Below are 27,519 nucleotides of genomic sequence, written 5' to 3'. Positions count from 1 at the left end.
AATAACTTCTGAAGAGCAGAATAAAGTAAAAAGAATGAAAAGAACTGAGGATAGTCTCAGAGACCTCTGGGACAATATGAAACATACCAACATTTGAATTATAGGGGTCCAGAAGAAGAAGAGAAAAAGAAAGGGTATGAGAAGATTTTTGAAGAGATTATAGTTGAAAATTTCCCCAAATTGGAAAAGGAAATAGTATCAAGTCCAAGAGGCACAAAGAGTCCCATACAGGATAAACCCAAGGAGAAACACACTAAGACACATACTAATCAAACTAACAAAGATTAAACACAAAGAATATTAAAAGCAGCAAGGGAGAAGCAAAAAGTAGCATAAAAGGGAAACCCCATATGTTTAACAGCTGATCTTTCAGCAGAAACTCTGACGACCAGAAAGGAATGGCAGGATATATTTAAAGTGAAAAATCTACAACCAAGATTACTGTACCTGGCAAGGATCTCACTCAAAATTGATGGAGAAATAAAAAGCTTCTCACACAAGCAAAAGTTAAGAGAATTCAGTACCACCAAACCAGCTTTACAACAAGTGTTGAAAGGACTTATATAGTCAAGAAATACAAGAGAAGAAAAAAGATATACAAAATCAACTCCAATGAAGAAAATGGCAATAGGAACATATATATCAATAATTACTTTAAATGTAAATGGATTAAATGCTCCAACCATAATACACAGACTGGCTGAATGGATACAAAAACAAGACCCATATATATGTTGTCTACAAGAAATCCACCTCAGACCTAAAGACACATATAGACTGAAAAGTGAGAGGATGGAAAAATATATTCCATGCAAATGGGAAGCAAAAGAAAGCTGGAGTAGCAATCCTCATATCAAACAAAATAGACCTTAAACTAAGGAAGATTACAAGAGATAAGGAAGGACACTACATAATGATCAAGGGTTCGATCCAAGAGGAAGCCATATAAAGCATCTGCCTGCAATGTGGGAGACCCGGGTTCGATCCCTGAGTCGGGAGGATCCTCTGGAGAAGGTCATGGCAACCCACTCCAGTATTCTTGCCTGGAAAATCCCATGGATGGAGCCTGGTAGGCTACAGTCCATGGGGTCACAAAGAGTCGGACACAAATGAGCGACTTGACTTCACTTCATGTACCCAGCATAGGAGCAGCTCAGTACATGACAAACACTAACAGACATAAAAGGAGAAACTGACAGTAACACAATAATAGTAGGAGACTTTAACACCCCACTCACACTAATGGACAGATCATCAAAACAGAAAATAAGGAAACAAATATTAAATGATGCATTAGATGAGATGGATCTCATTGATATCTTCAGGACATTCCATCCAAATGCAGAAGAATACACCTTCTTCTCAAGTGCACGTGGAACATTCTCCAGGATAGACCACATCTTGGATCACAAATCAAACCTCAGTAAATTTAAGAAAATTGAAATTGTATCAAGCATCTTCTCCGACCACAATGCTATAAGACTAGATATCAATTACAAGAAAAAACTGTAAGAAACACAAACACATGGAGATTAAACAACACGTTTCTAAATAACCAACAGGTTACTGAAGAAATCAAAAGGGAAATAAAAAAATTCTAGAAACAAATGACAATGAAAACATGACAACTCAAAATCTATGGGATGTAGCAAAAGCAGTCCTAAGAGGGAAGTTTAGAGCAATACAATCCTACCTCAAGAAACAAGAAAAACATCAAACAGACAACCTAACTTTACACCTAAAACAACTGGAAAAAGAAGAACAAAAAACCCCAAAATTAATAGAAGGAAAGAAATCATAAAGATCTGAGCAGAAATAAATGAAAAAGAAATGAAAGAAACAATAGTAAAGATGAATAAACCTAAAAGCTGGTTCTTTGAGAAGATAAACAAAATTGACAAACCTTTAGCCAGACTTATCAAGAAAAAAAGAGAAAAGAATCAAATCAACAAAATTCGAAATGAAAAAGGAGAGGTTACAAGAGACAATGAAGAAATACAAAGGAATCTAAGAGACTATTATGAACAACTATATGGCATAAAATGGACAACCTGGAAAAAATGGACAGATTTGTAGAAAAGTTCAATCTTCCAAGACTGAACCAAGAGGAAATAGAAATTATGAACAACCCCATTACAAGCATTGAAATTGAAGCTGTGATCAAAAATCTCCCAAAAAAACAAAAGCCCGGGAGCCAATGGCTTCATAGGAGAATTCTATCAAACATTTAGAGAAGCATTAATGCCTATCCTTCTAAAACTCTTTCAAAAAATTGCAGAGGAAGAAACACTTCCAAACTCATTCTACGAGGCCACCATCACCCTGATACCAAAACCAGACAAAGACAACACAAAAAAAGAAAACTACAGGCCAATATCACTGATGAACATAGACGCAAAAATCCTTAACAAAATTTTAGCAAACAGAATTCAGCAACATATCAAAAAGCTCATACACCATGATCAAGTTGGGTTTATTCCAGGAATGCAAGGCTTCTTCAATATATGCAGATATCAATACGATATACCATATTAACAAATTAAAAGATAAAAACCATATGATCATCTCGATAGATGCAGATAAAGCCTTTGACAAAATTCAGCACTCATTTATGATTAAAACTCTTCCAAAAATGGGCATAGAAGGATCCTACCTCAACATGGTAAAGGCCATATATGATAAGCCTACTACAAATATTATTCTCAATGGTGACAAACTGAAAGCATTCCCCCTAAGATCAGGAACAAGACAAGAGTGTCCACCTTCACCACTATTATTCAACATAGTTCTAGAAGTCCTAGCTCCAGAAATCAGAGAAGAAAAGGAAATTAAAGGAATCCAGATTGGAAAAGAAGAAGTAAAACTCTCACTGTTTGCAAATGACATGCTACTGTACATAGGAAACCCTAAAGATACTATCAGAAAGTTACTAGAGCTGATCAGTGAATTTAACAAAGTCTCAGAATACAAAATCAATACACAGAAATCACTTGTATTTCTATGTACTAACAATGACAAATCAGAAAGAGAAATTAAGGAATCAATCCCATATACCATTGCAACAAAAAGAATAAAATATCTAGGAATAAACTTACCTGAGGAGACAAAAGAACTGTACACAGAAAATTATAAGACACTGATGAAAGAAATCGAAGATGACGTAAACAGATGGAGAGATATTCCATGTTTCTGGGTAGGAAGAATCAATATTGTGAAAATGACTATACTACCAAATGCAATCTACAGATTTAATGCGATCCCTATCAAATTACCAATGGCATTTTTCACAGAACTAGCACAAAGTGAAAGTGAAAGTTGCTAAGTCGTGTCCAACTCTTTGTGACCCCATGGACTTTACAGTCATGGAATTCTCTAGGCCAGAATACTGGAGTGGGTTGCCATGCCCTTCTCCAGGGGATCTTCCCAACCCAGGGATTGAACCCAGGTTTCCTGCATTGCAGGCAGATTCTACACCAGCTGAGACACAGGGAAAGTCCTGAGGTAGCACAAAAAATTTCACAATTCATATGGAAACACAGAAGACCCAGAAAGCCAAAGCAGTCTTGAGAAAGAAGAATGGAGCTGAAGGAATCAACCTTCTGACTTCAGATTACACTACAAATCTACAATCATCAAGACAGCATGGTACTGGCACAAAAACAGAAATATAGACCAATGGAGCAAGATAGAAAGCCAAGAAATAAACTCATGCATCTGCGGGTACCTTAGTTTTGACAAAAGAGGCAAGAATATACAATGGGGCAAAGACAGCTTCTTCAATAAATGGTGCTGGGAAAACTGGACAGCTGCATGTAAAAGAATGAAATTAGAGGTGTTCCTTACACTATACACAAAGATAAATTCAAAATGGATTAAAGACCTAAATGTAAGACCAGAAATTATAAACCTCTTAGAGGAAAACATAGGCAGAACACTTGATGACATAAATCAAAGCAAGATCCTCTATGACCCATCTCCTAGAGTAATGGAAATAAAAGCAAAAGTAAACAAGTGGGACCTGATTAAACTTAAAAGCTTTTGCAGAGCAAAGGAAACTATAAAAAAGGTGAAAAGACAACCCTCAGAATGGGGGAAAATAATAGCAAATGAAACAACTGACAAAGGATTAATTTCCAAAATATACAAGCAGCTCATACAACTCCATGCCAGAAAAACAAACAACCCAATCAAAAAGTGGGAAAAAGACCTAAACAGACATTCCTCCAGAGAGGACGTACAGATGGCTAACAAACACATGAAAAGATGCTCAATATCGCTCATTATTCAGTTCAGTCGCTCAGTTGTGTCCGACTCTTTGTGACCCCATGAATCGCAGCACGCCAGGCCACTCTGTCCATCACTAACTCCTGGAGTTCACCCAGACTCACGTCCATCGAGTCAGTGATGCCATCCAGCCATCTCATCCTCTGTCATCCCCTTCTCCTCCTGCCCCCAATCCCTCCCAGCATCAGAGTCTTTTCCAATAAGTCAACTCTTCGCATGACGTGGCCAAAGTACTGGAGTTTCAGCTTTAGCATCATTCCTTCCAAAGAACACCCAGGGCTGATCTCCTTCAGAATGGACTGGTTGGATCTCCTTGCAGTCCAAGGGACTCTCAAGAGTCTTCTCCAACACCACAGTTCAAAAGCATCAGTTCTTCGGTGCTCAGTCTTCTTCACAGTGCAACTCTCACATCCATACATGACCACAGGAAAAACCATAGCCTTGACTAGACGAACCTTTGTTGGCAAAGTAATGTCTCTGCTTTTGAATATGCTATCTAGGTTGGTCATAACTTTCCTTCCAAGAAGTAAGCGTCTTTTAGAGAAATGCAAATCAAAACCACAGTGAGATATCACTTCACACCAGTTAGAATGGCCATCATCAAAAAGTCTACAAACAATAAATGCTGGAGAGGGTGTGGAGAAAAGGGAACTCTCTTGCACTGTTGGTGGGAATGTAAATTGATACAGCCACTATGGAAGATGGTATGGAGATTCCTTTAAAAACTAGGAATAAAAGCACCATATGACACAGCAATCCCACTCCTAGGCCTATACCCTGAGGAAACCAAAATTGAAAAAGACACACATATCCCATTGTTCATTGTAGCACTATTTACAATAGCTAGAACATGGAAGCAACCTAGATGTCCATTGAGAGATGGTACATATACACAATGGAATATTACTCAGCCATAAAAAGGAACACATTTGAGTCAGTTCTGATGAGGAGGATGAACCTAGAACCTATTATACAGAGTGAAGTGAGTCAGAAAGAGAAAGAAAATTTCATATTCTAATACACATATACAGAATCTAGAAGAATGGTACTGGAAAAACTTATTTACAGGGCAGCAATGGAGAAACGGACATAGAGAACAGACTTATGGACATGGGGAGAGGGGAGGAGAGGGAGAGATGTAAGGAAAGAGTAACATGGAAACTTACATTACCATATGTAAAATAGATAGCCAATGGGAGTTTGCTGTATGGCTAAGGAAACTCAAACAGGGGCTCTGTATCAATCTAGAGGGTTGGGATGGGGAGTGAGATGGTAGGAAAGTTCAAAAGGGAGAGGATGTATGTATACCTATGGCTGATTCTTGTTGAGGTTTGGCAGAAAACAACAAAATTCTGTAAAGCAATTATCCTTCAATAAAAAAAGAAAAAGGAAAAAAAAGAAGCTGTGGAATGAATTTTAGGTGAGAGACTGAGGGAATATTCAGTCAGTTGTCTAAATATTTTCAAGGCTCATCTGAGTGGATACAATATCCAATCTGTTTAAAATTAGCCTTTTTTTTTTTTCTTCCTCATGTAGTTGCTTCTGGGGATCCCTGAGTCTCTTGAGAGCCCTCATGGGGCCAGAGGCTTAAAATTCTACTGACTATAGGGAGTTGAGGGAAAGAGAAGTTCTAGCAGGGCTAGGTAGAGGAGTGAAGGAGGCATTGTTTGAAGGTGGATTTATCAAAAGATTCAAGGAATGAAGGGAAAGGGAAAGTGGTGAAAGGAAGAGAAGTGATGGAAAGGGAGAAGTCTTAGGTGAGTCAGTTCAGAGAGATCCTTAGTTTCAAATTATCCTTCATAATATCATGCCAGCAAGACAGGAAGTGGACAGTTAGTCCATTAATGGTGGAGCATGTAGTTAGCAAGTAGTTTCAGTCAACTGAGAAGTTCTGTGGGGGAAAGCAGGAAACAAACAGAGAGAACAAAGAAGCTTCAGAAGGAGCTAGGAAACAAATTTCCAGCCCAGGAGTCAGAGAATAAATCACCATTTGAAACGAAGAGCCAGGAAGAACTTCCAGCCCAAGGGTCTGATGATGAATCTGATCACATCTAAGTTGTAGCACCGTAAGTGTTAAAGAAAAAGTTGTTCCTACACCTGTTAAAACAGTAAGAAAGACTTATTCAGGACTATTTTGATAGGTGATCAAGACTATGGCAGTAGGGGAGAGAGACTGGGCTCAACTCTAAAAGCACTAAGAATGAATAGAGATTTATAGCCAAGGAGTGGGCGAGGGGTCGAGGGGATGAGTCCCCGGGCAGAAAATTAATGAGGAGGCATCAAGAGTAGGGGGATTATTGTTAAATTGACTTAACAGATTTCTTGCTAAAGGCAGGCTATGGTGATCCGTTATCACGGGTGGAAGATTTCTCTCTACACTGACTTAACAGGATTCTTGATACATTTAAGCTGTACAGCAAAGTTGGGGGCCATAGTTGACAAGGAGTCCAGAAGAGATTCCAAGGAGTCTAAAATGTAGTCAAGGAGCAAGTCTGTGCTGTTTTGTTACAGCAGCCCAAATGGATTAATCCAGGTGGGTCTAACCGACCTTGTTACTAAAACACTTGACTTAAGGACAAATTCCAGTTCCCTGCCCCCACGCAGAATCCAGAAGCAGTCCCCCAGATTGCAGATTTCCAGCTTTGAACTGGAAGAGTAAGCCTCCCCCAGTCCCCTGAGAGTGAAAGCTCCTGCTGCTGTAATTATACTAAGATTCTTTGACTTCTGTTTCACCAGGCTTTATGTGTTTACCTTGTATCACACTTTTCTGCCTTCTAAACTTGTCCTTCAACAGTTTTCTTCACTTTTGCGCTTGTAGAGCAGGACAAACTTGACAGGAGAGGTGAAATGGGAAACTTACTATTGAAAATAAAATCATTTCTTGATCTCTCCATTCTGTCTACATTTTAAGTATTTATAAAAACACATTATATCTTAGTCTCTGATTAAGTAAAACTGAGTAACAAATGGATTGGAAATCTTAATGTTTTCATTCTGAAAAATTACTGCTTTATGAAAACTTCATCTGTAGCAGACAGACAGTGGAGAGAGTGATTATTCATATTGCAGACTAATCTTCCCGTTTTCAGAATATTTTACAGAGAGCTACTCCTTGCCCCCAATTCATATCCCGACATTTCCTTTCTTTCTTCACTGCCAAATACTTTCCCATTTTTGCAGGTTTTATAAGCTGTTAATACAAACATTTGAGATTTACAGTTTTTATGCCCAAGAATGACATTATGTCTGACATTTCGTTTAGTTTTTAAGACTTCAAAGCCTTAATCTCAGAATAGCAAGCAGCTTCTTCTAGGAGGCTAACACCAACAGTTGGTAGTGGCTCTCTGAGTGACACTTTTGCATTTAGCAGAACAGAAAATCATAATGGGTTAGTGCTGTCTACCCCGAGAGTGGAATGGGGAGTGATGGCAGCGGGGTGCCACATATTTTTCTAGCCTTATTTAACCCAAAGGGAGGGTAAGGTGATTTTTTTCAAACACCATGGTGGAAACAGTCTGTGATAGGAACCAATAACAGAAGACAGTTTGGATTGAGAAGGCTTTTCAGTGCCTCTGAAATCTCGCTACCCCTACTCCTCAGCTTCTCACTATGTACCCTGGTGGTTTTGCCTTCTGGTTGGGTACCTTTTGATGATGCTCCTCTTAGTATGTACAATCCATGATGGAATGGTTAATAGAACATTTTACATACGATGGAATACAAATCTGTCCAATGTGACACTTCTTAAATTGATCTTTTTAAGAACTGTGTTTACTTATTTTTGGCTGTGCTGGGTCTTTGTCGCTGCACGTGGGCTTTCTCTAGTTGTGGTGAGCAGGGGCTGCTCTCTGGTGTACGTGTGTGGTTTTTACAGTGGGGCACAGGCGCTAGGGCTTGAAAGCGTCAGTACTTGTGGTGCCTGGGCTTAGTTGCCCTGTGGCGTGTGGAATCTTCCCGGACCAGCTAGCAAACCCATGTCCCCTGCATTGGCAGGCAGATTCTTAACCACTGGACCACCAGGGCAGTCTGAAATATGATGTTTTTATTGAGCCATTTTGATACAGTTAACCCAAATATGTCTTCAGGGTTATGCATTTCTCTCAAATTTTGTAGGGAAGGAGAAAGAATAAGCAGAAATCAAGACCAGAAGGTGGACTCAACACATGTGTTTTGAACATCCTAAACTACTATAATCCTGCTCAGGCTAGTGGTGGGTGATATGGTTGAAGTGGAAGGAAACAGGGCAAGTCAGAAGACCACATTAACTGCAACTTTCATGAAAAAACTGAGAGAGGATGGGTTTAACAGTTTGGGCAAAATGAAGCTTGTACTTCGTTTTGCTATACTATCTCTGATTACTGATACTAAGCTTCAGGATATATAAGATGAAGTCCACACCTGATGGCTCAAATGGTAAAGAATCTGCCTGCAGTGCAGGAGACCTGGGTTCAATCCCTGGGTTGGGAAGATCCCTGGAGAAGGAAATGACAACCCACTCCAGTATTCTTGCCTGGAGAATTCCATGGACAGAGGAGCCTGGTGGGCTACAGTCCATGGGGTCACAAAGAGTCAAACAAGAATGAGAAACTCTTTCACTTTCTGTACCATATCAGTCTTCTCTTTGCTTATCCTCTAGTTATTAATTTAACTTTTGAAAATGATATGACATAAGTTTTCCTAAAATCTAGCATGAATTCTTTTGATTTGGAGGCCACATGAGTGCTTACAGTCTTTAGGTAACAGAGCTACAAAACACAGAGCCTGCGTTCTTCAGCAGGTTTCTGCCAAGTGTAAAGATTGAAGAGGGGTGGAGGAAGAAGAGCTCTAGTTTGGCTTAAGGAGACCCCAGGAATAAAAACCTCAGTTAGATTCTTTGCAAGCTGCTTTTGAATTAAAGTTCAGATTTGAGAATTTAACTGGGTTAGAGTAACTCTAGAGGACCTCAGGGTTTCTGGGATATCTCAGAACCCCAGAAAGCTACTCATCTTCAGAAGACTCAAATCAGGATAAGCTTGGAAGTTGACCAACCAAATATGGAGAATCCTGCCTGTAGAAATCAACCCTAAAATAGCTTTTCACTCTCAAGGCAACTTCAGTCTCCTCAAGGACTAATGTAGGAGCAAGTTGAGCAGTTATTAAATATCCAGTTTACTGTTTGAGCAACAGATCAGAGTGCATGTTAGTTTCATGAGCATAGGAAATCCTTTCAGTCATAGTGTGGATTTGTGATGTCTGTTCATTTTATGTTCTTTGAGTAGGAAAGACTGCAGAAGGAAACTCCTCAACGCAAATTACAATGGCTTCCAAGACAGCAGTGATGCTTAAGAAATGTCATGTTGCTTGACACATGGGCTTTTTGAACTGTGCATCAGAGTATTTGTGTAAAATACTACTGTGAGAGTCCTTTCTGCAAAGCTGTCTATAAACATTTTCACTTCCTTGTAAATAATTACCATAAGATAAAAGGACCAACTAGAAAGTATGAGTTCTATGTCCTGAGTTCTTGTGCCCCATCTAAATTTGCTTTATAAAATCTCTCTGGAAAAATCAGGAATGTGAATTTAATGGCCTGGGTGGGTTTTTGCATTGTAAGTCTACAAAGCAGTATGTTGAGAAAGCTTAGTGCTTGGAATCACCCAATGTACTTTATACATTTATTTAGAGAAGAATAGTTTAGTTTTAATTATTTATGATAATAGCTCTCAATACACTAGTAAATGTCCTTGGGTGCATATTTTGTAAAAGTAATGAAGTCTTTGTAACGTGAGCTTTCTCTGCAGCTATAAGCTGCCTTCTTTTTGCTAGCAGACCAGGGCAGAAGAGTGTGTCTGTGTTTTTGCATAAGACTGTATATAAATTACCAGGCTGGAGGTTTAGCAAGATGCTACTGAACCTGATCAAGGATTTCTAAGAACTATTCCTGGGTATCCTCACTACCCCACCCAACAACCACCCTCCCTCTCAATCATAACATTAGCAACTTGATCAAAGAAAACATCACCATGAGGGGATGAGCTGCCTACCAGAACATTGTTGTTATGGTGTTTCAGTGTTTTTCTTGTTCTTCCTTTCTTGCTATAATCTTACGGTACTACAGTAAAACATAGAAAGGAGCAATGTAAGTCTACTATATTTCCTTCTGGCCTGAGTTATATTATATACCTGGTCTATGGATAAGTCTTATTATGTCAAAGAGCCTTCTTTCTTCTTTGGTTTCTTTCTTCTGCTTCTCTCTACCCAGCGCCTCTGCCTAGGATTAGCTTTTTTTACCCCCCTTCACTTGTGGGGAATTTATACACACCAAAACCATGGGAGTGTCCACAGAGCAGTCAGCAAGTATGTGTCATTCATTTAGCTAACAGTTCAAAGGGCTAAGAGCACCAAAGTTACAGGTTCTGTTTTATACCTTTTTAGTAGCCCCCCAAGTGCCTAGTTAGGGTTCCAACATACCTTGATGATGAGAATGATCTATACTTAGAGTCAGTGGGGCAAACCCCTAGCACATTTTGATTTAACTTTTACAGCTTTGCTATTTGCAGGTGACCTGAAAAGTGCTGGTGTATTGTTATCTGTAATCAGGAATCCCATTTCCTAGGGATTTTGTGAGAGTTAGATGAGATGATGCCTTTAAAGTACTTTGCAGAAAAGAAATCGGTCAAGCTTGAAAGCTGGTGGGTGAGATTCACTTAGCTAGTAAACAATCTAGTTATGTCTTCATTACAGAATGTTGGAGATCTGGATACTCAAGAAGTCTCTAGACATAGCCATTAAAGTTTTACTAGAAAAACAAAACAAAACAAAAAAAATTACTGTAAGAATATTATTCTGTTTAGCCCTACCATCAGTCCATAGGCTCCCAGACAGAGACTGATTATTAAGAAAGCTGTATGCCAATGCCTCATACTCAAATGAAATTGCACACAAATCATTGTCATTTGGACAGGAATATAGTTCTAGTAATATCAAAAGTATCCTGCAAATTAAATATGGCTTTTTTGTGACTGAAAGAGACTGACCAGTTCTGCTTAAAGTTCTGTCTTCAGGAAAAGAGCCTCCTGGACATCTGATTTGAAATAAATGAGTCACTAGTGAATTAGAAGCAATAGCAGAAACCAGATAACCTGGCCATGGGCAAGGGGCTGCCTCTTGAGAGGCAAATGTAGTACATGATCCATGAGGCAGTAATGTCAAACAAGACATGAGGGAAACATGGAGTGATCAGGCAACCTGGATGGGCACAAATGGGGAGTGATTTCTAAAACTAATGGCAATGGCCACCTGCCCATCAAGGATGGCATGCTAGCTCATGGGTGCAGCAAAAAGGATAATGACAGATGCTTTAATGAACACCTTTATTCACAAAGCTTTCTCTTTAAATGAAAGGGGTCTGCTGCAGTTATGTTATGCCGTGTTACAAATGACTCCAAAATTATTGGTTTAAACCACACCATTTTATTTGCTTACAGTTATGTTTGAATCCATTAATTCACAATGAGATTCTTCCCCTCCCCACCCACAAATACAGACTCTCAATTTTATTGATCACCTTTAAAGGAAGCTAGAAACAGCTAGCTAATTTAAAATGTGATTAATAGACAGAATTAAGAACTTATCCTATCTTTCCCATATTATCTGCATTTCAGTGTAACTCAGTATTTGATGGGGGAAATGTTTTTTCTACAAAAAAAATCCCAGCTAACAAAGAAGGAAAAAGAAAAATATATCATCATATGTATCCTCTAATTAACTGATTCTAGAGTAGTGACCCGGAGAAGGCAATGGCACCCCACTCCAGTACTCTTGCCTGGAAAATCCCATGGATGGAGGAGCCTGGTAGGCTACAGTCCATGGGGTTGCTAAGAGTTGAACAGGACTGAGCAACTTCACTTTCACTTTTCACTTTCATGCACTGGAGAAGGAAATGGCAACCCACTCCAGTGTTCTTGCCTGGAGAATCCCAGGGATGGGGGGAGCCTGGTGGGCTGCCGTCTATGGGGTCGCACAGAGTTGGACACAACTGAGGCGACTTAGCAGCAGCAGATTAGTGACCATCAGTATCTGGTAATGTCATAATTGAACATTATATGTCTCTTGATACACGTGTGCAGCTCCATCCATGAAGCTATATTGCCAACAAACACCACACATAAATAAACAAAGGCCTGAATCTGCTCCAGACTTTAGATCTAACTATAATTTCACAGGAAACATAAGAGACAGTGGAATATATTTTCTTAAAAAACATTAAAGGATGCAGTCAGCAAAACATAGACTGTGGGAAACTTAGTAGGTAAAAAAAAAGTTTCTTCACTTAAAAAACAAATTACAAGATTTCTCAGCGGGCGAGAAGGGCCGGCAGGGCAGCTGCCGCTGCTGTGGCCCAAGAGCAGGGCCGTGGAGAAGCTGCTGTGGGTCCTGAGTGTCCAGGACAACAAGGAGCAGGGCCTGACCACGCAGCTCCTTGATGCCTTATCCCTTAGTTTCAACACCAGGCTGAAGTGGTTTGCGATGTGCGTTGTCAGCGGCATCTTCTCCATCCTTGGAACTCGATTGCTGTGGCTCCCTGGAGGCATAAAGCTTTTTGAAGTGTTTTATACCTTTGGATATACTGCTGCCTTAGCCAGTACATGCTTTTTAATGGGACCCATGAAACAACTGAAGAAAATGTTTGAAACAACGAGATTGCTTCCAACAATTATTATACTTTTGTGTTTGGTGCTCACACTGTGCACTGCTTTTTGGCGGCATAAGAAGGGGCTGACTATATTATTCTGCATATTGCAGTTCCTGTTGATGACCTGGTATAGTCTGCCATACATCCCATATGCAAGGGTTGTAGTAATTAAGTGCTGTTCTTCTCTCCTGAGCTGAAAGCTCTTTGGTAAGAAGGAAACTTTTTGAAAAGACCATTTGAAAGTTGATGTTCTTTTTTTTTTTTTTTTGATGTTCTCTTTTTGGTGAAGTGTACTTTTCCTGATACAGTATTCACTCCAGAACAACTGCACTGACCATCTAAGACCATTTTGTATATTGATAAAAACTACATGCTGATTAAACTGTTAAATGCTTGTGACAGTAAATTCATTATGTGTCATTAATCTATTCATCCAGAGACAAGGAGATTTCAATCATTGCCAATTGTAAATGATTTTTAGCCAGTTTTAAAATCTTTTCTAAACAGCATTTGGGATGTGAATATTTAAGGATAAGCCTATGCTGCAAGATACATTCAGCCTTTTTTGTGGTTTTTAAGTGTCTACATTTTTAAAATAACTTTTTAAAATAAAAACTTTAAATGTGAAAGTTTTTACTTTAAGCTAAAGATTGCTTTATTATATGTAATAAAAAATAATATATAAATCTTCATAATTTTGAAATAAACTCACACTTGGGAAAAACAAAGAACAAATTACAAGATAAAAACAGAGAGAAAGAAGGGCAACAGAGAGAAAGGAGAGAGACTTAAACACTTACTGAAGAATTGCAGTGTATGGACCTTATTTAGATACTGACCCAAACAACCGCAAACTGCCAAAAAAAAAAAAGGAAAAAAGGAAGACAAATGAAGGCCATGGAGGAACTGTGAACACTGGATATTTGAGAATATAAAAGGATTATTTTTAATGTTTTTAGGTGTGGTACTACCATTGTGATTATGTATATATTTTTAGAAGAGTCCCTATCTTTTAGAGATACATAGTAACATGTGTGTAGGTAAATTGATGTATTCTCTAGGATTTCTTAAAGATAATCCAAGGTGGAGCAAAATTGGCAGTTTATTTATACCTGATGAAGCTAGGCAATAGGTACATTGGGAAATTGATACCATTCACTCTATTTATATGTGTTTGAAAAATCCCATAGTATTTTTTTTTTAATTAATGGAAATCACTAAAAGAAATGAAACATCATAACTTCCAAACCAGTATAGGGTGATGGGAGGACAAGAGGACCAGGAGAAGAAAAGCCCAGAAAACCTTACCCATCTAATAGAGGTAGGAAAGAAGGAAAGGAAAACAAAAACAGTTGTCCAAACAGTAGTCTCCCAGTAAATGAAGGTCCTCGAGCAAGCCTTACTTAGCCATGCTTAGACTCCAGAAATCTCACCTCCGAGGTGAAAGCGCTTTTTTTCAACTAGGACACTGGGTTCTAATCCTGATCCTCCCTGTTGTAGCCATGATGCTCTCTGGGCTAAACTGTGCGGAATCCTCAGGCTGTATAAGAACCCAGACATCCTTTGGGCATTGGCAGCTTTGTGACAGCTGGCTGGGACTAGAGATTCAATTTGTGCCACAAAGCTAGCAAAGCCAACTGGGTCGCCTGAGGAAGTAATCTGAGCTCTAACCTGGTGAGCTAACTTTCATCCTGTTCCCTACTGCTGTGGCTCTTCAAGCAGAGCCTACAGCTCAGCGACCTAACAGCTAGTCCCAAGACACTATTCCAAGAGCATCATCTCTTACAGACTTTTGAAATATGATTTGGCAAGATTCTAGTAAGGGTGATTTGCAGCCTATTTGAATGAAAATATATGTCAAAAGACTGGGCAATGGGGATGGAGGTGTGAATACTACAAAGACCGCTGCTGGTCAGGCATGGGGATTTTGAAAAGGAAGAAAGCCTTTCTTCACTCAAATGTGAATTTAAGCTCTTTTCTTCTTTCCAGGTTCATCCTTTCAGGTGCTTTCTATGTATTTTCCCACATGTTCTCTGATTTTTTTTTTTCTTTTGGTTTCTCCTTTCAGAGTAGAATGGTGCTTATTGTCATCTCCTAAGCACTGCATGTATTCCCATATTTCTCCCTGGATATGCAGTTTTCATATGGCATTTCCATCTCCATTCCTATTCCCATTTCCTTTTTGTCAAAACTTGTCTCTTTTTTAAAAAATAAAAAATTCTTTTCTTTTTCCTCTGAATCTCTGTACTTTATTCTTTCTGAAACTCTATGGCTTATTCTGTTCTTGCTCTTGTCCCCTCTGGTGCATAAGACATCCATGAAAAGATTAAGTAGCGAAAAGCTCTCTGAGTAAGGTCAGGATGTGTTGTGATGTGGAAAAGCTTCTGTAGTTACTGTGCTTTATTGGTTGAGGTTGTTGTCCTTTTTATCCCCCTGGGCATTCACTAGGTATAATGTCTGGATTCTGTCTTCATTTAGCTCATAAACTCTCTTAGAGCTCTAAAAGTCAGATTGCCTTTTCCTTTGTATTTCACTTCTCAATTTGATTATCACCCTATGTGGCATCTGGTTCATGATGAGAAGAAAAGATTCAGAGAAAGAAACCAAATGAGGGAAAAAAAAAAAAAGACCTATGTTACCTTAGCAAAATTGACCTTGAACATTGATGAAGTCATAGCTAACTCTTTCTATAGGAAATTGAGGTACACCAGCATAGGCACTGAATAATACAGTATACTTTGATAATGATGGGGGGTCTAGAGCTATTTTAAAAAGGGGAAACTGTATGAAAGAAAGTAAAGGAAAAGAAATTGTAAAAAAAAAAAAAAAAAGAGGTAATAGAACTCCCAGGTAATCAACCCACAAATTACTTATTTTGGCAGAAATAATAAACTTCCTACATCAACACAGTTCTAATACTTTATGTATATTTACTCATAATCTTCTTCACAAACCACTATTAGCCCAACTCTGCAGATGAGAAAACTGAGACCCAGAGAGGATAAGTCTCTTATGACGGTTACACAGCTGGTAAGTGGTAGCTCTGGGATTTGATCCCAAGCAGCCTGGTTACACTGTCCATGTAATTAACTGCAGTAGCATTTTGATTTTTTAATAGAATTTGTACTTGACTTCATTTATAAAGATTTAAATGAAGTGTATTTTTCTAATATTTCAGTAGGAAACAAATCTCAGGGTATGGGCAACCTAAAAATTTTGTGTGGACCTGATCATATTCCAGATCTTTGCTCATATTCATGATTCCAAACAAGTTATAATGAAGAGTGCTTAAAAATCCAGCACAAAATTTTCAGTGGTAGCAAACAATTGTTAAATGATAGTTATCAGAGAAAAACATTTTATGTGAAAAATTCTAAGTAAAACCATAACATAGAACATAACTCAGAATTTCAAAAAAGCAAGAAGATAATCTGTTAAGATTAAAATCTGAAGGATCAGAATGTATATACTTGATGAATGTATGTGATTTTCAAAATCAATATGCAAATTTTAATTTAGGGGACTTTTAACACAGATATATACAGCTATGACATGGATGTGGTATTTATAAATATATCATAGGTAAATTGTCAAGGTAATGTAAATCTATCACCGTTGCTGGTGGTAGAAAAGATATGATCAGTGGCTCTGTCGTGTCTGACTCTTTGAGACCCATGGACGGCAGCATACCAGGCTTCCCTGTCCTTCACAGTCTCCCAGAGTTGGCTCAAGCTCATGTTATTGAGTTGGTGATGTCATCCAACCATTTTATCCTCTGTTGTCCCCTTCTCCTCCTGCCTTCAATCTTTTCCAGCATCAGGGTCTGTTCCAATGAGTTGGCTCCTTGCATCCGATGGCCAAAGTGTTGGAGCTTCAGCATCAGTCCTTCCAATAGATATCCAGGGTTGATTCCTTTAGGATTGATTGGTTTGATCTCCTATTGTTCAAGGAACTGTCAAGATTCTTCTCCAACACCATAGTTCAAAAGCATCAATTCTTTGGCACTCAGCCTTCTTTATGGTCCAAATCTCATGTATGTACATTACTACTGGAAAACTATAGCTTTGACTTTATGGACCATTGCTGGCAAAGTGATGTCTCAGCTTTTTAATAATGCTGTGTAGGTTTGTCATAGCTTTTCTTCTAAGGACCAAGTGACTTTTAATTTCATGGCTGCATTCTGGAGCCCAAGAAAATAAAGTCTGTTACTGTTTCCATTATTTCTGCATCTGTTTGCCATGAAGGAAAGGAATTAGAGGCCATGATCTTCGTTTTTTTGAATGTTGAGTTTTAAGCTAGCATTTTCACTCTTCTCCTTTACATTCAAGAGGCTCTTTAGTTCTTCACTTTCTGCCATAAGGGTGGTGTCATCTGCTTATTTGAGGTTATTGATATTTCTCCTGGCAATCTTGATTCCAGCTTGAACTTCATCCAGCCCAGCATTTCACACAATGTACTCTGCATATAAGTTAAATAAGCAGGGTGACAATATACAGCATTGACGCACTCCTTTCCTAATTTGGAACCAGTCTATTTTGCCATGTCTGGTTCTAACTTTTGCTTCTTGACCTGCATACAGGTTTATCAGGAGGCAGGTAAGGTAGTCTGGTATTCCCACCTCTTGAAGAATTTTCCATAGTTTGTTGTGATCCACACAGTCAAAGGCTTTAGTGTAGTCAGTGTAGCAGAAGTAGATATTTTTCTGGAATTCTCTTGCTTTTTCTATGATCCAATAAATGTTGGCAATTTTATCTCTGGTTCCTCTGCCTTTTCTAAATCCAGCTTGTACATCTGGAAGTTCTCAGCTCGTGTACTACTGAAGCCTAGCTTGGAGAATTCTGAGCATTACTTTGCTAGCGTGTGAGATGAGTGCAATTGTGTGGTAGTTTGAATGTTCTTTGGCATTGCCTTTCTTTGGGATTGGAATGAAAAGTGACCTTTTCCAGTCCTGTGGTCACTGCTGAGTTTTCCAAATCTGCTGACATATTGAGTACTGCACTTTCACAGCATCATCTTTTAGGATTTGAAATAGCTCAACTGGAATTCCATCACCTCCACTAGCTTGTTTGTAGTAATTCTTCCTAAGGCTTACTTGACTTCACACTTCAGGATATCCGGCTCTAGGTGAGTGATCACACCATTGTGGTTATCTGGGTCATTAAGACCTCTTGTATAATTCTTCTGTGTATTCTTGCCACCTCTTCTTAGTATCTTCTGCTTCTGTTAGGTCCATACCATTTCTGTCCTTTATTGAGCCCATCTTTGCATGAAATGTTCCCTTGGTATCTCTAATTTTCTTGAAGAGATCTCTAGTCTTTCCCATTCTATTATTATCCTCTATTTCTTTGCAGTGTTCACTTAAGAAGGCTTTCTTATCTCTCCTTGCTATTCTTCGGAACTGCACTCAAATGGGTATATCTTTCCTTTTCTGCTTTGCCTGTTGTTTCTCTTCTTTTCTATTTGTAAGGCATCCTCAGGCAACTGTTTTGTCTTTTTACCTTTCTTTTTCTTGGGGATGGTTTTGATCACCACCTCCTGTATAATGTTACGAACCTCTGTCCATAGTTCTTCTGGCACTCTGGCTATCAAATCTAATCCCTTGAATCTATTTGTCACTTCCACTATATAATCATAAGGGGTTTGATTTAGGTCATACCTCAATGATCTAGTGGTTTTCCCTACTTTCTTCAATTTTGACTGTGTGGATCACAATAAACTGTGGAAATTCTGAAAGAGATGGGAATACCAGACCACCTGATCTGCTTCTTGAGAAATCTGTATGCAGGTCAGGAAGCAACAGTTAGAACTGGACATGGAACAACAGACTGGTTCCAAATAGGAAAAGGAGTTCGTCAAGGCTGTATATTGTCACCCTGTTTATTTAACTTCTATGCAGAGTACCTCATGAGAAACGCTTGACTGGAAGAAACACAAACTGGAATCAAGATTGCCGGGAGAAATATCAATAACCTCAGATATGCAGCTGACACCACCCTTATGGCAGAAAGTGAAGAGGAACTCAAAAGCCTCTTGATGAAAGTGAAAGAGGAGAGTGAAAAAGTTGGCTTAAAGCTCAACATTCAGAAAACGAAGATCATGGCATCCGGTCCCATCACTTCATGGGAAATAGATGGGGAAACAATGGAAACAGTCTCAGACTTTATTTTTCTGGGCTCCAAAATCACTACAGATGGTGACTGTAGCCATGAAATTAAAAGATGCTTACTCCTTGAAAGGAAAGTTATGACCAACCTAGATAGCATATTCAAAAGGAGAGACATTACATTGCCAACAAAGGTCCGTCTAGTCAAGGCTATGGTTTTTCCTGTGGTCATGTATGGATGTGAGAGTTGGACTGTGAAGAAGGCTGAGCGCCAAAGAATTGATGCTTTTGAACTCTGGTGTTGGAGAAGACTCTTGAGAGTCCCTTGAACTGCAAGGAGATCCAACCAGTCCGTTCTGAAGGAGATCAGCCCTGGGTGTTCTTTGGAAGGAATGATGCTAAAGCTGAAACTCCAGTACTTTGGCCACCTCATGTGAAGAGTTGACTCATTGGAAAAGACTGTGATGCTGGGAGGGATTGGGAGCAAGAGGAGAAGGGGACGACAGAGGATGAGATGGCTGGATGGCATCACTGATTCGATGGACGTGAGTCTGAGTGAACTCTGGGAGTTGGTGATGGACAGGGAGGCCTGGCGTGCTGCGATTCATGGGGTCGCAAAGAGTCAGACACGACTGAGTACTGATCTGATCTGATTGGCAATAAGGAGTTCATGATCTGAGCCACAGTCAGCTGCTGGTCTTGTTTTTGCTGACTGTATAGAGCTTCACCATCTTCAGCTGCAAAGAATATAAACAATCTGATTTTGGTATTGACCATCACATGGTGATGTCCATGTGTAGAGTTGTCTCTTATGTTGTTGGATAGGGTGTTTGCTATGACCAGTGTGTTCTCTTGGCCAAATTCTCTTTGCCTTTGCCCTGCTTATTTTGTACTCCAAGGCCAAGCTTGCCTGTTATTTCAAGTATCTCTTGACTTTCTGCTTTTGCATTTCAGTCCCCTCTGATGAAAATGACATCTGTTTTTGGTGTTAGTTCTAGAAGGCCTTATAGGTCTTCATAGAACCATTCAACTTAAGCTTCTTTGGCATTAGTAGTTGGAGCATAGACTTGAATTACTGTGATATTAAATGGTTTTCCTTGGAAATGAACTGAGATCATTCTGTCATTTTTGAGATTGCACCTAAGTACTACATTTCGGCCTCTTTTGTTGGCTGTAATGGCTACTCCATTTCTTCTAAGGAGTTCTTACCCATGTGCATGCTAGGGTGTTTGCATGGTAAGTCACTTAAGCCGTGTCTGACTCTTTGCAACCCCATGGACTATAGCCTGCCAAGCTCCTCTGTCCCCAGGATTCTCCAAGCAAGAATACTGGACTGCGTTGCCATGCCCTCCTACAGGGCATCTTCCCAACCCAGGGATTGAACTGGGGTGTCTTAAGTCTCCTGCATTGGCAGATGGGTTCTTTACCACTAGAACTACCTGGGGATATAATGATCATCTGAATTAAATTGTCCCATTTCCGTCCATTTTAGTTCACTGATTCCTAAAATGTCGATATTCATTCTTGGCCATCTCCTGTTTGACCACTGCTAATTTACCTTGATTCATGGACCTAACATTCCAGGTTCTACGCAATATTGTTCTTTACAGCATCAAACTTTACTTTTACCATCAGACACATCCACAACTGAGTGTTGTTTCTGCTTTGGCTAAGCTTCTTCATTCCTTCTGGAGCTGTTTCTCCACTTCTTCTCTGGTGGCATATTGGACACCTATGACCTGGGGGGTTCATCTTTTTACCTTTTCATACTGTTCATGGGTTTCTCAAGGCGAGAATGCTGAAGTGGTTTGCCATTCCCTTCTCCAGTGGTAGAAAGGATAAAACTATATAAATCAATTTAGGAATAATCTGTCACTCAGAGAAAGAATTACCTGCAAAATACAATATTTGGACTATGAGCTGGAAGAAGGCTGTTGAGCCTTACTGTTAGCTCTCGCTCCCGTGAGGCTGTAGAAATCTGTCTCTCTCGTGTTGTTTACAGTGCACTATCTGTAACCTTTTAATGGTTGTCAGTGAACTTGCTGGGATAGCTGAGTAATTTTCGGTTCTTATACTGTACAGATCAATACTCCATCATTAAACTTAGGACGTAGATTTCAACTGACTGAGAGGAGAAAGAAACTGACCAAGTTGTTTTACCAACATCCTAGTGGCAGGTGGTATAGGAGAGTAAACTGAGATTGTAGCTTGTGGGTAATTATCTTTCAGACTCTAAAATTCAAAAGATCGCCAGAACATCAAGGATGACTTAGACCCACCTCTTCAATACCTTGTTCCTCGTTCTGTTCTGTTCATATTGGTGGATATTCTGTGTGGCTTATAGGCTTTGTTAACACACTTGGAACTTCTATCATGGTCTCTTCCTTTTTTTCTTACAAATGTAAGGTTGAACTAGTGGTTGAATTAGTGGAACAAAATTCTTTTGATGTAGGTGTACAAATGTGTATGCATGCCTGCTGTTCCTATTCCATATTATAAATAATCGTAAAAAATTTTTTTCTGATCCATCAACTTTTTAACTTGAAAAATTTTAAATAGATAATTTGCCTAGTTCAATTAAAAAGTATATAAAAGAGTACACAGTAAGAAGTCTTTCTCCCTTCTCTGTTCTCATTCCAGCCAGTCCATTTCCACTCCTGCAAACAACAAATGCTATTAGATTTTTGGTATCCTTCCAGAGATATTTTATGTATATACAAGAAAAATTACATAAATACACATTTTTTCTTCCCTTTTTTCATACAAATGGCTATCTGGTTTACACACTATTTAGCTTACTTTTTTCAGGCAACAGTAAATCTTGTTGTCCTCTTACACTTTGTCTGCCCTGGCTCTCTCTCCTGCCTTTGCCCACCTTCTATTTGTCACCCCTAATATGCATTCACTCTCCACTTTTGTGTGCTAGAAACACATTAGTCCATTCACTGATTAGTTGACTTCTTAAAGATTCTTGTGACTTTTTGTGCTAAAGATTGTACATTTATGCACTCAGTGTTGTCTGCTTAAATGTAATCCTCCAAAGGATGTAGTCTTTTTTGGTGTAGACTAGACTAATTACGAGTTGAATAAATATCTTCTCCTAACTTTGACTTCTGATTTTTTGCCATCCACTTAGTGTTTTACAACCAGATCTACGGTGCTTTTACTGCAGTGCTAGCTTGTTAATAGTGGAGAAGGTGATGGCACCCCACTCCAGTACTCTTACCTGGAGAATCCCATGGATGGAGGAGCCTGGTAGGCTGCAGTCCATGGGGTCGCTAAGAGTCAGACACGACTGAGCGACGTCACTTTCACTTTTCACTTTCATGCATTGGAGAAGGAAATGGCAACCCACTCCAGTGTTCTTGCCTAGAGAATCCCAGGGACGGGGGAGCCTGGTGGGCTGCCGTCTATGGGGTTGCACAGAGTCGGACACGACTGAAGTGACTTAGCAGCAGCTTGTTAATAGACAACATGGATTGGCCAGATTTTGAAAGAAGATATATAGAATCATTCTTTGTATGATAGGAAAATAGATATGAAATAGTTATAAACCTTTCAGTTCTTTTAAATTGTATCTATAAATTTCAAATTTGATCTATATTATAACCTTAAACTACTAAATTTTTAAAAAGGACTTGAAATATTTTTGATAACCATACCTAAAACTTACATGAAAATGACATGTGAATAGCTAACTTTTAAAAACAAGAGTATAAAAATGAGTAAAAATATATTAAATTGTAGTAAAAAAGAGTAATAAAAACAGGGTGGTATTGGCACAAGAACAAATTAATGAATGGAATAGAATAGACAAAGATATATTAATGTACCTATAATTATTATTAATTTTGTGGTACCACAAAAATGATGAAGAGAAGATAACTTAGTAGATAGTTCTGGGAAAACTTACTCATCATATGAGGAAAAAAAAAATGTAACTGGATACCTGCCTAAAACCCCACATGGATTAAAGGCCTAAACATGAAAGTTGAAATTATAAAGTTAATAAAAGAAAATATAGGAAACTATCTGTGACCTAGGGGGAGGAAAGAATTTGTTTTTCATTTTTTCATTTGAAAATGTTCAAATATGTCAGAAGTATGACGAATAGAACAAAGAACTTTCATACAGCTATCACCCAGATTTTAAAATTAGTAAGATTTTGTCATGTTTGCTTCTTCTATCCTTTTTTCATTAAAATTTTTACTTTGTCAAAGTATCTTAAAACAAATTCAAGATTTCATATACTTTGATCCAATATAGTCCACAGTGTAATTTTGAAAATATGGGCACATTTTCTGTATGTATCTGCAATGCTATCTTTGTACCTATAAAAGATAGTAATTTTTTTGGTCATACCATGCAGCTTGTGGGATCTTTGTTCCCTGACCAAGAACTGAACCCTGTTCCTGGCAGTAAAAGCACCGAGTCCTAACCACTGGACAGCCAGGGAATTCCCAAGATAACAACAATCATGTAAGAGCTTTTTAAACAATCAAACTTGTACACATCAATTATGTTAGAATAGTTTCCTTGGGTGGGAGAGAGAAGGAAAAATGGGAATGAAGCATGGAAACAAAAAAGAATAAATAAGTAGAACAAGAGAGAAAAAGTACCTGTGTCAGTGACAATAACATACCATGAACTGAGGGATAAACCTCACCCCCTTTCTATGCACAGGCAGGGGCAGGGATGGGAGGTGAAGAGTAGGAACAATTTAAATCTGGATGAAAATAGGCACTTTCCTCACAAGATGTGAGAAGCTAGACACAAATATCTGAACAAGTCTCTCTCCCATTGCGTGAATCTCAATATAAGCGACTGACCATAAAAGATTCTTTCTTAGACTGCAAGGGGGGCCATGAAGTGCTCAAAAAACAAACCAAAACACAGGGAGAATGTCACCAGTAGCCAAAGTTGGAACAATTCAAGCAACTTAATAATAAGGTACTGTAGTAATGAACTATAACCCAAAATACATATCCACGAGTTCTTACTAATATAAATAAATTATTGAATAAATTAATAAATGGGGAAGAAGAGACATATCTCTTATGCAGAAGAATTCCGAATAATTGATGCAGATGTTCCACACACAATAAGGAGGAACATAACTCTACATTCCATAAGTGTGGGCTTCACATAGTGACTTCTTTCCAAAGAGGACAGTACGGGGAAGGGGAGAAATGACAAAAGAGTACTTTTACAGTGGAGGAACCTGACAGATGCTATCTCAGCCAGGTAATCAAGGGCCATGTCAAGAGTCGTAAATCTGGTTGACAGTATGTACTCTGGATGTGATGTGATGAGAGCATCACTATACCCCAGTGAACTTCTTCCCAACACTCCATAATCGTAGGCTAATCATGAGAAAGACATCAGACAAATTCCAGTAGAAGAGCATGCTACAATACACCTGATCAGTACTCCTCAAAACTGTTAAGGTCATCGAAAACAAAGACAGTCTGAGGAGCTCTTAACATCCCAGAAGAGCCTAAGGAGACATGACAGATAACATAATGTAGTATCCTGGAACCACAAAAAGGCCATTAGGTAAAAACTGCTGCTAAGTCACTTCAGTCATGTCTGACTCTGTGCGACCCCATAGACGGCAGCCCACCAGGCTCCCCTGTCCCTGGGATTCTCCAGGCAAGAACACTGGAGTGGGTTGCCATTTCCTTCTCCAATGCATGAAAGTGAAAAGTGAAAGTGAAATCGCTCAGTTGTGTCCAACTCTTAACGACCCCATGGACTACAGCCCACCAGGCTCCTCCGCCCATAGGATTTTCCAGGCGAGAATACTGGAGTGGGGTGCCATTGCCTTCTCCAAGGTAAAAACTAAGGATATCTAAATAGAATGGGCTTCAGATATTAATAATGTATCAATATTGGTTCATTAATTATAATATTATTGTACTAATATGTCAAAAATAGGGGCAACTTGGGGGTTAGGTGGAGTTGGCATGTATTACGGAAACCCTCCATCTCCATTCTTTCTATAAATCTAAAACTGTTCTTTGAAAGTGTGTCATGAGGCATTCCCTGGAGGTCCAGTGGTTGAAACCGTGTGCTTCCAATGCAGCTGATGCAGGTTTGATCCCTGACATGACCAAACAAAGAAAAAAAGTAAGGATCCTGAAGTCGGTGGTTAATGGAATTCAAGGCAAAAATGTTCTTTCCTCCCTTCCAGTTGGGAAGGGTTTTTTATTTGTTTTGTTTTATTATTACTTTTTTTTTGTTTTTGCTAAACACAGGAGATCTCTGCAGAAACACACAGGAAGTGTTTTTCTTCTCCCACTCTTGGGATTATAAGTGAGTTTGCCAAAGCTGAAGACTTCATAACCCTTCAGTAGATAATATAATTATATAATTAGTTGGAACTTGGAGAGATTCCCAAGACAGCTGAGAAGTGGCCAGTAGTGTACACTGATGGCCAGGAGCTTCTACATTTTAGACCAGGGGACTCACTCCTTTGCGATCCTCAAAGTTCTCTCACATGCAGTTAGAATGATAGTTTCAGCCAATCTGAAGTAACATAAGTGATGCTAGTCATAGGATCTCTGAGCAAAGTGTTTAGACAGGGTTACATGTTGGGGATTTCATCTCTTGCTCCTAGCACGGTGCCTGACACCCAGTAGGTACTTAGCAAATGTTCATGAAGTAAATGGTAATGTATTCCTAGAGGTCAGTGCCAGATTACAATATTTTACATCTGGTTTTAAGAAGTAAAGAGCTATATTGCCTGGCTGGCAAATAATTATCACCTGAAAAAAAGCATTTATTAAGTATCTTCTAATTCATGGAATTTATCCTTTATTAGTTCACCTACTGTTTGTTTCAAATCTCTGAATAACAGAACTGTGTCTTTCATTATGGGGAATGCTGGACCACACGTCACTTGAAAGGTGTCTTTCCCTAAGTGTTTTTAATGTACTGGCTTGAACTCAAAACTGGCCTGTCAGGGATGGTTAATGTTTTCCTCATGAGGAATCTCAATGTAGTTGAATATTATAACTTTTGCGTGTATTTTTATTAACTCAGAACCTTTTCAGTTCATTTTTGCTAATCTACAATTCCTGTAATTATCACAAAAAAGTACTCTGGCAAATTAACCCCACTTCTTGATTCAGGCTTACTAGGAAAAAATTGTTTTGAAAACACAGTGGTTTATAAGCACTGCTTTACAAAACAGGCTGCAACACACTTACACTCTGAAATATGCTTTTAAATAGTTAAACAAGTTCACTGGTATTAGGTGTGTTTATTTCCATCCTTTATTTTCCCCTGTTAACTTCATTACTTAAGATACATCTGACTAGATGTTGGCAAAGGACCTCCTGGAAGCATGCAGTTATGGTGAAGGGGAGTAGAAGGAGCCCCTGTTTGTGGAGGAGAGTGGACATCATTAGAAATAAGTGTGATTTGAACAGCTGACTCTGATGGAAGATTGTTGAGAGAGTAATAATTGGTTATGTGAAAGTCGCTCAGTCGTGTCCGACTCTGCAACCCCATGGACTATAGCCTGCCAGGCTCCTCTGTCCATGGAATTCTCCAGGCAAGAATACTGTAGTGGATAGCCGTTCCTTCTCCAGGGTATCTTCCCAACCTAAGGATCAAACCCAGGTCTCCCGCATCGCAGGCAGATTCTTTACCATCTGAGCCACCTGGGAAGCCCAATAAAATTATAATCAGGGATTATGCAGTGAATCTGTGGATTGAAAGTAACTAATAACTGCTCCATATACTCTAAGATTCAGAAATACTTATGATAAAATAACTACGAAGAGGTAGAATCAAAACGCAGTCCTGGATGTTTTGATCATTGAAGCTGGAACAATGGGAATAACCATGAAAGCTTCTAAAATAAATCCTTATAGGAGTCAGTGAGCAGAGACAAAAACAGACTTATAGAAGAACTTCAAAGAAGATTCTCTATATAATAGGGGTCAAATTGTTAAACTAAAATGATCAAGTCCTCCCAGGGATTCTGGGTCTGTCTCAGCCATCGCTGTGGACTCGGACATTTCTAGAGGCCTGGTGTATAGACTCACTCTTCCACACTCCACTCTACTCATGGCCCAGGCTTCTGGACACTGAAGTTCCCCAGCAGTCGGTTGGATGGTGGTACAGGACCAGCCTCTAAATACAGAGCTCCCTGGGCTCTGCAGTTCATTGAAAAAGGTCTTGTGAGAGCTGGAAAGTGCAGCCCGAGTGTCTGAGATCAAACCTGAAGAGAGAGGGAGATAAGAAGAAAGTTGAGTCATTAGTCACTTCTTTTAACTAACTCTTTGAAGTTGGCTGGCTTCACACTAGACCTGGTGATTAAGGGGAAGGAGATGGGTCTTACAATTCAACTTCTTTAAGTAGAAAGAAATTTAAAGCTTCCCCTGAGCATTCCTCTTTAAATGCTTCAAAACAAACCTCAGTGCACACAACCGTGCGCAGCCGTTGATGG

The 27,519-nt window shown here is 39.1% G+C and overlaps 1 protein-coding gene and 1 pseudogene across 14 annotated transcripts in view; both read left to right on the top strand.

Moving 5' to 3' along the window:
- The window catches only part of JADE1 (jade family PHD finger 1), a 299,180-nt gene that overhangs the window by 176,536 nt on the left and 95,125 nt on the right, over positions 1 to 27,519 (top strand). The gene's annotated exons all lie outside the window — the stretch shown is intronic.
- Positions 10,593 to 13,707, top strand: LOC147355142 (vesicle transport protein SFT2A pseudogene; annotated as a pseudogene). Its single transcript, XR_015144909.1, has 2 exons — positions 10,593 to 10,620; positions 12,575 to 13,707. The product of XR_015144909.1 is annotated as a vesicle transport protein SFT2A pseudogene (transcript).

The sequence above is a fragment of the Bos grunniens genome, chromosome 17 (genome assembly GCF_055505025.1).
Source record: "Bos grunniens cultivar Pamir isolate PY7600 chromosome 17, Bosgru_T2T1.0, whole genome shotgun sequence".
Lineage (NCBI taxonomy): Eukaryota > Metazoa > Chordata > Mammalia > Artiodactyla > Bovidae > Bos > Bos grunniens.
Note: the sequence above shows the minus strand (reverse complement) of the source record. Positions and strands in the feature narration are given on the sequence as shown.